Source organism: Megalobrama amblycephala, linkage group LG1, assembly GCF_018812025.1.
Source record: "Megalobrama amblycephala isolate DHTTF-2021 linkage group LG1, ASM1881202v1, whole genome shotgun sequence".
Classification (NCBI taxonomy): Eukaryota; Metazoa; Chordata; class Actinopteri; order Cypriniformes; family Xenocyprididae; genus Megalobrama; species Megalobrama amblycephala.
The window spans coordinates 47,484,091-47,494,845 of NC_063044.1; the positions used below are offsets into that span (position 1 = coordinate 47,484,091).

At 34.2% G+C, this 10,755-nt stretch overlaps 1 long non-coding RNA gene across 1 annotated transcript; it reads left to right on the forward strand.

The window, feature by feature from the left end:
- The first annotated feature begins 4,832 nt into the window (after positions 1 to 4,832).
- LOC125272449 lies at positions 4,833 to 5,524 on the forward strand. Its single transcript, XR_007185840.1, has 3 exons — positions 4,833 to 4,946; positions 5,069 to 5,197; positions 5,276 to 5,524. It is a non-coding gene; the product is annotated as an uncharacterized LOC125272449 (long non-coding RNA).
- Positions 5,525 to 10,755: the final 5,231 nt, after the last annotated feature.

Consider the following 10,755-nt stretch of genomic DNA (forward strand, 5'->3'; position numbering starts at 1 on the left):
TTTTAAATGTATGTTTTGAAATAAAAGTTTGCATGGACAAAACAATGTTTCATCCACCCCCTCCGTCTCAGATTTCACAGCACGGTTGCATGAAATTATTTGGAGAGAGAGATTTTTAGCCTTCATTGCATTCTACTATTCATGTTAAGGACATCAAAAAAGTAAGGAGTGCTTTCACTGCACTCTGAAAAATATGTGTTGTTTTATAAATAAATGTTTAATACTGTTTTAGAAGCACGTTGTCACAGTTCCCTCGTCTCCTGGACTCCATCTCCCATGATCCTCTTGTCTCCACACCTGCACTCACTTCCCTCGTCATCTCCCCATCAGCACTCATCACCTGCACCTGGACTTCATCATCAGCACACCCTTTATTATGGACTCACTCCCTTCACTCCTTGTCTGTCCTATTGTTAGTATAACATGTGTTGTGTGTTTATCTCTCCGTTGTTCCATTAAAGAACCCTACATTGTGGGTTTCTATGTATGCCTCATCTCTAACACCATACACCCGTAACACGTTTAATTTTATACAATTTATAAACTTTTAAAAGAAGTGAATGTTATTCAATGAACTTTTTGAAATATACTAAATAAACTAAACACCATTTTTAGTAATCAACTGTTTGAATTACTGTGATGTTGGAGTTAAGGGATAAGTGATAGAAAAATAGTCATCTCAATGGAAAGTCTCCACAAAAACCTCTTATGCTTTGACAAAGTTAAAATTAAAGTTCAACTACTTGATGAACCTCATTTTGGGTGTTTTATATTTTATAAGCATTTGTAAACCAATTTCATTCAAATCTCATTGCACTAGGAAATCTTTTCCTGGCTTTATTGTGATGTTTTAAAGTTTCCTGTGAATATTGTAAATACACAATTCTTATTTAAACTTATTACTGTTTTATGTCTCATTCTTTTAACCACTAGCAAACCCACGCAGTAAAATCTGACCCATTTTAAATCTTGTGACTCAACCGATTTTTTTTTTCTCATAAAATATGTTTATTCTTTTGATCCGACTGTTTCTAGACTCGTGTTGCTTATCATTTGCGCAGACAGAGAGATGAGAGCGTCATAAAATGACCACGAACCAGCCAGAATGCGGATGCCATCACATCACACCCTCAAATATGGCGTGTCAGAGTTAAAAAATGACCCTCAACCCTTTAAAATCATCCGGCTGCCATTTGATCACCCAGAAGACATCCTGACAGTTCACAGGGCAACATCGCTATCCAAAATATGCGGACAAACGTCATATCGATCTCCGGAGGATCTCCAACAATGTCAAAGGTCATTGGAGGTGATACTACGGTCAACCATGGGAGGGGGATGGGAAAACTTTGTGGGTGGCCCGTGGGGGAGGGGAACGTTGTGGGTGGCCCAAGAATAATTAGAGCCATAAGCAGGCTAGAGAGGTGTGAATATGTTCAGGGGAGACTGAAACTGAATGGGGCAGTTAGCACCACAAAACAATATAGACAATACACTTGAATAGATGACAATAAACATCAGTTAACATTTTAGAGTCTTTTCAATATAAAATCACATGACATGGTCTTGAAAAACATTTAATAAAACTCAGAGTTTTAAACTTATCATCTTCCGATTTAAAATGTAACATGGTCAGACATGTGGCTTTAGCTGCAGTGTATTTCTAGGTTGCTAAAAGGCCAACTTCACTTTTATTTCCATTAAGATATTTCATAAAAATACATTTCTAATAACTTTTCAAAACTTTGAAGCTATTTAACTATTTTCTTCATTGTGACTGTTACGTACGCTGCGCTATGTAATTGTTTTTTTCCATGTCGCTGCATATGTGTGCATGTCTGTACTCCATTTCAGGTGTGACTTCTGATTGGACGATCCGTCTGTCAATCTGCTGGCGTAAGGGTCTGACGTCAGGGATCGCGCTACCAATCGCTGGTTACGGAGCGGCTTGTGAGCAGCTTAAAACTTCAATGGCGGCAGCTCGAAAACAGACTCTGGGCTGGGGAGATAGGACACGCTCTGTGAGGATGGTTTTCTCGTTCGAGAGACCAGTCTGAGAGACTGATCAGTGTTTGGGACTTTACTGCTGTTATTATCTTGCAGTTGGGTCAGTTTCTCTTGTGTTGGGCGTGCTTATGTTTGTTTGTGCTCGTGTGTTCGATACATGCTTGATTTAAGATGCCGATTGTTCATGACCGCTGTACTCGCGGAACCTTCATCTCATGTTCCAGTTCAAAGCTGACCCGTGAAACCTTCATCTCATATCCTGTTTTAAAGCTATGTAGCCTGGCTGGAGAGGTTGCGAAGAAAATATGTATTAGACACACTAGCCTTAAAGAGTGGTGCTATTTTTGTATGTTTTGTTTGGTTAGACAGTGTGGTTTAGTTATAGCGTCTTGAACGTTGAAGATGTTTCTTAAATTTCTGCATTTTCTTTTGTTAGTTAGTTTAGTTCTTTAACTTTAGTTAATTTTTTTTTTTTTGTTATATTTAGTTCTTTGATTTAAGTTCCACTCTCTAAGTTGGTTTTATATTCGCACATTCGGACTTCCGCTTTCAATAACTTTGTGAATCTGCATTTTAAAAGGCTCATTTAATTTTATTATTGTTACTGACTGTTATGAGCACAAAGTACAACACAATTTTCTGTAGAACTCGACAGCAAACAAACACACTTACCTCTATGGAGGGCTGTGACGTCATCGTTAATCTGAGGCACCATCTACAAAGTGCAAGTTTCGATTGACAGCGTGATAAAGACTCACTGTCCATGGTACTTAAGTCTAGTGACGGGACGGTTGATACCGAGGCTTCGAGGCACAAATGAATTAATTTAGATGAGATTAGTTTATATTAGATATAAATGATTCAAGACAAGAGTGATTCCGTATGTCACGGACTTCCGAAGCTTTGGTCAAGTGCTTTTTCAAACCGTAGATCTGTGATTTAGATGATTTAGATATGGTGGAGAAACAAGTCTGACCACCAGATGTCGCTAATGCGCACTATGTGGAACTGGAACTGGAACTGTCTGTGTGCATCAAAACAGCCTTAGACCTTTGATACTGAACTTCTTCAGTTAATATGACTTCATTAAACACTTTTCATTTGTTCTTTACATTAATATAAATAGTTTACAACTTCTTTTGAAAGGCTGTGAGTGTGTTTTCAAAAGCTATTGAACTGGAACTGTGTGTGTCCATCAAAACAGCCTTAGACCTTTGATACTGAACTTCTTCAGTTAATATGACTTCATTAAACACTCTAACATCAAGATGGAAATATCCTTAATGCAGACAATATTTAAGGACGTTGACGAAAAATACTTCAAAATACCAGGCTACATACAGCATTTCAGTGTGAATCGGTTCATTGTTCATTTGTACTCTGAGTTGAGGATCAGCATTCTTGTGCATCATTTGCGAAGTAAGTCTCCTGTGTCCCTCTATCTTGATGCCACTGGTGGTGTAGTGTCAAACATTCCAGACTATGCGCTCACTCTTCCAGGAAATGCAGGTCGAGATGCACCACCACTGCCTATTTGTGAGATGCTCTCCAATGAAGCACTCAGTACCACCAATCACATTTTGGCTCATGCAATTCACTTTGCATTTATCAAAGTACACCCAAATAAAAATTCACAAGGTCGAAACTAATTATAGCTGGGCTTTAATACAAAGTGTGATGCTCGCTTTCAACAAAGAGCACATCAGCACTTACCTCAACAGAGCATATGACTTCTGCATGAACAAAAAAAATCAGTGGATGAAATGAAGTCATATATTGTACTACACATTTGCTCTGCTCACATCCTGAAAGCTGTCAGACAGGCAATCTGTAGGCAAACAGATGACAAAGGACTGAGATACTTTGCCACATATGCTTTCACAAGACTTCAAAATGCCAGCAACAAGACTTAATAAAGAAAGGTGTTCCGTGCATTATGTGTCTTGCTCACAACCCAACAAAACACAGACCTCGTCAAAGAAAGTCTGTGTATTTTGGAGAGTGTCATTTCAAGATCCAAAGAGGAGCCACTGGAAGAAACTCCCCAATCTGAAGACTGGGAAATGTGTGAAAGTGAAGACAGAACACATGCAACGACCATCAGTGGCAAATCACCATTCTATGCCTTTTTTCAGCAGATTATGAAAGAGGTGAAGGAAGAAATGGTTGATGATGACACAGGGTTGGCAACAGAAGACAACCCATACTTTTGTCCAGGCATCCTCACAGTCCTCTTTGGTATACCTTGCTATCTTTCCTCTTTGGAGTGTTGGGAGACCTGATGGATGAATGTCATGAACAGTACATGGAGACAACAAAGAAACAACCAAAAACAAGAGATGCCAACTGTCACATTGAAAGGTGCTTTGGAATTGTCAAACATTCCATAATGCATAAAGAAAAAAAGTCAAACCAGGGACCTTCATAAGAAAAATGCACAAGTCTCTACAAGCGAGGTATACAGAGCATATCATCAAGCATGAACTTCCTCAAAAGCTTTTGCGGCAACCTGAGGCACCTTTGAACCTTGATCAGTCTCAAGAAACTTGGAAGAAGAAGGAAGACCGTTTCCCATCCACCAAATCCAAATTCTTTTCTGTTCCACATAAAATACCTGCTCCCCAAAAAGAGGATCAAGAAGGATGTGGAAGTGGAAACTTCAAGTTCTGATGCATGTCAGCCTCCTGCAGATGGACTCCATGTAGATGAACAGGTAATGAAGTCATTAGAACAAAACTTTAAACTATTAATTGCATATATGAAGGTATGCTATTATTTACTCTATGAACTTCATATCATTACAGATCCAGATGCTATTGAAGAAGGAACATACAGAGCTGCTAGTAGCCATTGTTCGGTCTCCTAGCCAGGATCTCGAGTTCCTTTTACATCACAAGGAATTCAATGCACTGAGGCCACATGAATGGTTATTTGGAGAGGTACACATTACAGAACAAAAATCTAAATAATTACAATTATATTTGTATGTAACAGTAAATGTTGTCCTCAATGTATGTCAATCAAGTAATGTGATTCAAATTGAAATGCTTTATCATTTTAGACTATTGAGTGCTATTTCAGAGCTGTACTTAATAAGGAGGATGCAAATCTCTACCAGCTAAGCCATTACACCACAGGTGTCATTTTAAATGGCACAAGAGAGCAGATGGAACAGCAAGGATTTTGAAAAGTGAGTGCAACTTCTTATGATATTTAATTTTCACATGTACACTGCACAGACATGATCTTTTACATTTTTGATAAACAGGTCAACTTAGAGCAATATGATGGGGTCATCACTTTTGTCAATATCACTAAAAATCACTGGAGGTTTGTGTTAAGTAAAAGAGTGCTAATTTCAATGATAAGCTACTACATATGCCCATTTAGACATGTTTGATCTTTCAGTGACATTTATTTGCTAATTTATTTGTTTCTTTTTATCCAATTTAGTTTGTATATGCTCAGACTGACACCCTTTTCGTGCTTGACTCTGACTGGTACAAATGAAATGAAACTAAAAGGCATGCCAAAAATTCGGGTATGATAGTCTGTTTTAAAAAAAGATATTTAGCATGTGTAGATCCAAAACAGTAATACTTTTTTTACTAGCAAGCGCATACCCTTTCTGCTCTTTGTTCATGTATGATTATATTTGTGGAGTGAGACATGCTTATATTATGCTGTATTATTATCAATTTTACTATAATAAAATCTTCTTCAAAGGCAACTATACATTAGTGTTTTACTTTCTTATTATTTTGAACATTATTTTGTTTGTTTTTATAAAAAAATTCATAATCATTTATAGTCATGTATGTAGTTGTCATTGATTTATCATTATTATGGTAGTACTTTAAAACATAAATAATTCACAGAAACAAAACATAAATGACTGGTTAATCAAACATACTCAAACATACTCATAGTGTTTAATATAGTAATATTGACTGTAAAAGTGTAGTTTGTACCCTTAATGTGTAGTAAAGCTATTTTGTATTGACACACTATTAAAATTAATATCTTTGGAAAAAAGCATCATATCAGTGTAAAAGACATTTACAAATATTTATCTCAATGTAAAGAATATAGTCATGGTGTTTAATGTACAAATATTGCCTGGAAAAGGATACTTTTTACTCTTAAACCGTAATAAAGCTATTTTGTATTTACACATTTCTAAAATTAATATCTTTGGAGAAAATTATCATATCAGTGTAAAAGAAGTTGCAAAATATTTATCTCAATGTAAAGAATATAGTCACAGTGTTTAATATAGTAATATTGACTGGAAAAGTATAGTTTGTACCCTTAAAGTCTAATAAAGCTATTTTGTATTGACACATTATTAAAATTAATATCTTTGGAAAAAAGCATCATATCAGTGTAAAAGAAGTTGCAAAATATTTATCTCAATTTAAAGAACACAGTCACAGTGTTTAATATAGTAATATTTACTGTAAAAGTGTAGTTTGTACCCTTAAAGTCTAATTAAACTATTTTGTATTGACACACTTCTAAAATTAATATCTTTGGAAAAAAATATCATATCAGTGTAAAAGCAGTTGCAAAATATTTATCTCAATGTAAAGAACATAGTCATAGTGTTTAATGTACAAATATTGCCTGGAAAAGGATACTTTTTACCCTTAAACTGTAATAAAGCTATTTTGTATTGACACAGTTCTAAAATTAATATCTTTGGAAAAAATTATCATATCAATGTAAAAGAAGTTGCAAAATATTTATCTCAATGTAAAGAACACACTTATAGTGTTTAATATAGTAATATTTACTGTAAAAGTGTAGTTTGTACCCTTAAAGTCTAATAAAGCTATTTTGTATTGACACTTCTAAAATTAATTTCTTTGGAAAAAAGCCTCACATCAGTCTAAAAGAAGTTTACAAATATTTATCTCAATGTAAAGAATATAGTCATGGTGTTTAATGTACAAATATTGCCTGGAAAAGGATACTTTTTACCCTTAATCTGTAATAAAGCTATTTTGTATTGACACATTTCTAAAATTAATATCTTTGGAAAAAAGCATCATATCAGTCTAAAAGAAGTTGCAAAATATTTATCTCAATGTAAAGAACACACTTATAGTGTTTAATATAGTAATATTGACTGTAAAAGTGTAGTTTGTACCCTTAATGTCTAATAAAGCTATTTTGTATTGACACACTTCTAAAATTAATTTCTTTGGAAAAAAGCCTCACATCAGTCTAAAAGAAGTTTACAAATATTTATCTCAATGTGAAGAATATAGTCATAGTGTTTAATATAGTAATATTTACTGGAAAAGTGTAGTTTGTACCCTTAATGTCTAATAAAGCTATTTTGTATTGACACACTTCTAAAATTAATATCTTTGGAAAAAAGCATCATATCAGTCTAAAAGAAGTTGCAAAATATTTATCTCAATGTAAAGAACACACTTATAGTGTTTAATATAGTAATATTGACTGGAAAAGTGTAGTTTGTACCCTTAAAGTCTAATAAAGCTATTTTGTATTGACACACTTCTAAAATTAATATCTTTTGAAAAAAAGCCTCATATCAGTCTAAAAGAAGTTGAAAAATAGTTATCTTAATGTAAAGAACAGTTGAAAAGTGTTTAATGAAGTCATATTAACTGAAAAAGTTCAGTATCAAAGGTCTAAGGCTGTTTTGATGGATACACATAGTTCCAGTTCAATAGCTTTTGAAAACACACTCACAGCCTTTCAAAAGAAGTTGTAAAATATTTATATTAATGTAAAGAACAAATGAACAGTGTTTAATGAAGTCATTTTAACTGAAAAAGTTCAGTATCAAAGGTCTAAGGCTGTTTTGATGGACACAGACAGTTCCAGTTCAATAGCTTTTGATAACAAACTCGCAGCCTTTCAAAAGAAGTTGTAAAATATTTATATTAATGTAAAGAACAAATGAAAAGTGTTTAATGATAATTTTAACTGAAGAAGTTTAAAACATAAATGACACACACAAACAAAACATAAAGGACTGGTTAATCAAGCTACTTAATACAGGGTTTCAGAGTAAAGTAAACTTGGCCGCATATTCACAGATTCCAATTTCCCGGATCAATAATGTGTGCGCGCTAAACGCTGTTACTGCACAAATAACTCCTCTTTTTAATCGTAGTAACATAGACAAGCAGCAACAGCCTTATTTTCCTCAAAACCAGCTTTCATCCGCAGTGGAAAACACACACTGATCTCTATACGCACACGGCTAAGAGACAGAATGAAAGGAACCGTCTGCAAAGTCCTACGAAACTCCAAATACTTTACTTCAAACAGTCAAGAACCTCACTGTAATACAATGTTGGTGATTTCTGTGCAGGATTCCACACCACCCCCCTTCACCGCTGGAAAAATAAATCACGAACGTGGGCTATATAAAGGTATCTGTCACATCTGGAATGATGATCTGGCGTGGAATGATCATAAAATCTAGGCTAGGCAGGTCAGTTAACAAAATACCGTTTAAAAAATTAATATTAAAACGTGGTGGAAAACATGTGTATCTTTCATTTCCAATGTGTATATCGTAATGTATTACCTTGAAAAATATTTATTGTCAAATGTGTTGAATGTAAAGTCCTCTGAGGAATTCCACCATTCAGTGTGAATTTATCTGAGAATATTCTTAAATAAGGAAATCTATTCAGTGATTGGTCCATGCCTATGTCGTCATCCAAAATACCATTTGTGGCACAGCAATGTGTCATGAATCATCTCTAAGACGCTGACGCTCTGACACTTAAGATGTAGTTCACTTAAATTATGACTGAGATGCTTCATAAGTAACTTTTAAGCGCAGATTTGAGGCAAGATTTTTTTCAGCAGTGTTCTTGTGAGTAATTGTCAGAGGCTTGATAAATATGGGTTACCATGATGGTGATTGGTGGTTCCAGTAGTTGGCCACTAAACGTTTAAACGTTTGGTTTATGCTTGGCTGCTGAATCGGTGTGTGTTAAAACACAATTGAAACAATAAACTGAAGTGGAAATATATGAGTAGAATTATGGGTAGTTCTTTTGTAGATGTCATTAATTATATCTTGTTTTATCAATGAGTTTGAAATATAATAATTAATATGAGCCCTTAATATATTTTATTCGCTAATCCGGTTATAGTACAACACAGATTGTAATTGTACTGCAGGATTGAAGGAAAGAGTACTCTAATGAGAAATATAGATATCAGTAATCAGCATATGAATCTCAACAATGGTGACAATAAACAAAATATTCATAAAGATAAATTCGACATAAAAAGCGAATAAAACACAACAAAAATCACAGCAAACAACTATCGTTTTCCAACAATAGTTAGAAAAAAATATATTGTACAATTCAGTTGCATTATTTATTAATAGTGTGATGCATTCTGGGAGTTTTTTTTTGTTTACCATGATACCCAGCATGCATTGTGGCATGAAACTTTGGTCACCGTTACTGAGAATCATGGGCTGATTGTTGATGTGTTCTTGTGTCACTGCAGAAAAAAACTTTTTATTTTAATTTATTAATATAGTACATGTTAACAATTACATTCAAATTAACACTGGATAGTAAGGAAAATCCACGATTCTTATGTAACCATAATTTCCGATCTTTTATCTTTTCATAACATTACAATTATTGATATACTGCAAACATGTTTGTTAAACAAACTGTCTCAGCAATCAAAGAAGGCCACTACTTATAACAAAAATTTAGAGACCAATAAATGGAAACATCAATCACCATCACGGTAACCTTAAATAAAAGAAATATAAAAGTTGTGTTAATTATCAATAAGAACTGCTGCAGACGTCTGACAGAAATAAAAGTCAGTGAAGTTAGTAATAAGTGAAGCTGGTAATGCTGTTTGTGGAGTTCTTTAATCCTCCTCTGCTGAGATATTAAGAGATTTAATGTATTTTGCCTTCAGTTGATTTCAGGATGGTCGATTTGTTGCTATAAGTTGCTAAATTACGTTGTGATTTCATTGCGTGATGACATCATCACGTAGCCACAAACGCAAATCTCCGTTTTTGTGAAGTAGACACATAAAAAATAATTTTGTAATATGTTCAGATTTTGTAATATTTCAATATAGATGTGTTCATAAAAAAAGGATATACAAATATGATTTGTAAAAGTAGTAACATCTTTATGATCACATAGCCTATTACTTTTTTAAATGCAGTAGCCTACAAATTGGGTGAATAAACATTGTGGTACCCTACCTTTCTCATAAATGTCCAGTAAACCATCTTGAAAAAATGTTTTTACACTACTTTTTGAAGTGTTCACCCTGTTTGCTGTTATACTTTGTGAATGCTTGTCAATAATCTGATTGATTCAGTACCATGGACAGTGATAATTCTGCAGGACTGTAAACATCCTTCAATGCACATGATTTGTGATGTTGTGAGAGTTTATTGTTAAACGAAGGTGTCATACAACAGGAAAATATAAAAGATAGTTTAGCCATTTATTTTATTTAACACGTGGAGAACACTGTTTTTATTACCACTTCAAACCAGAGAAACAGAGGTGAATAAAACAGCAATACATGGGCTGTATGTTCTGTAGGTATAGAAACAGAAACAGAAAAATATCTATATTCTATATTGTACATAGTGGGATAAAATGTAGTTGTCTGTTTGCACAAAATAAAACAATATCGAACTTTTGAGACGCTCCCTATGTGGTTTTCCGCACAACATTGGACATTCAGCAGACATTC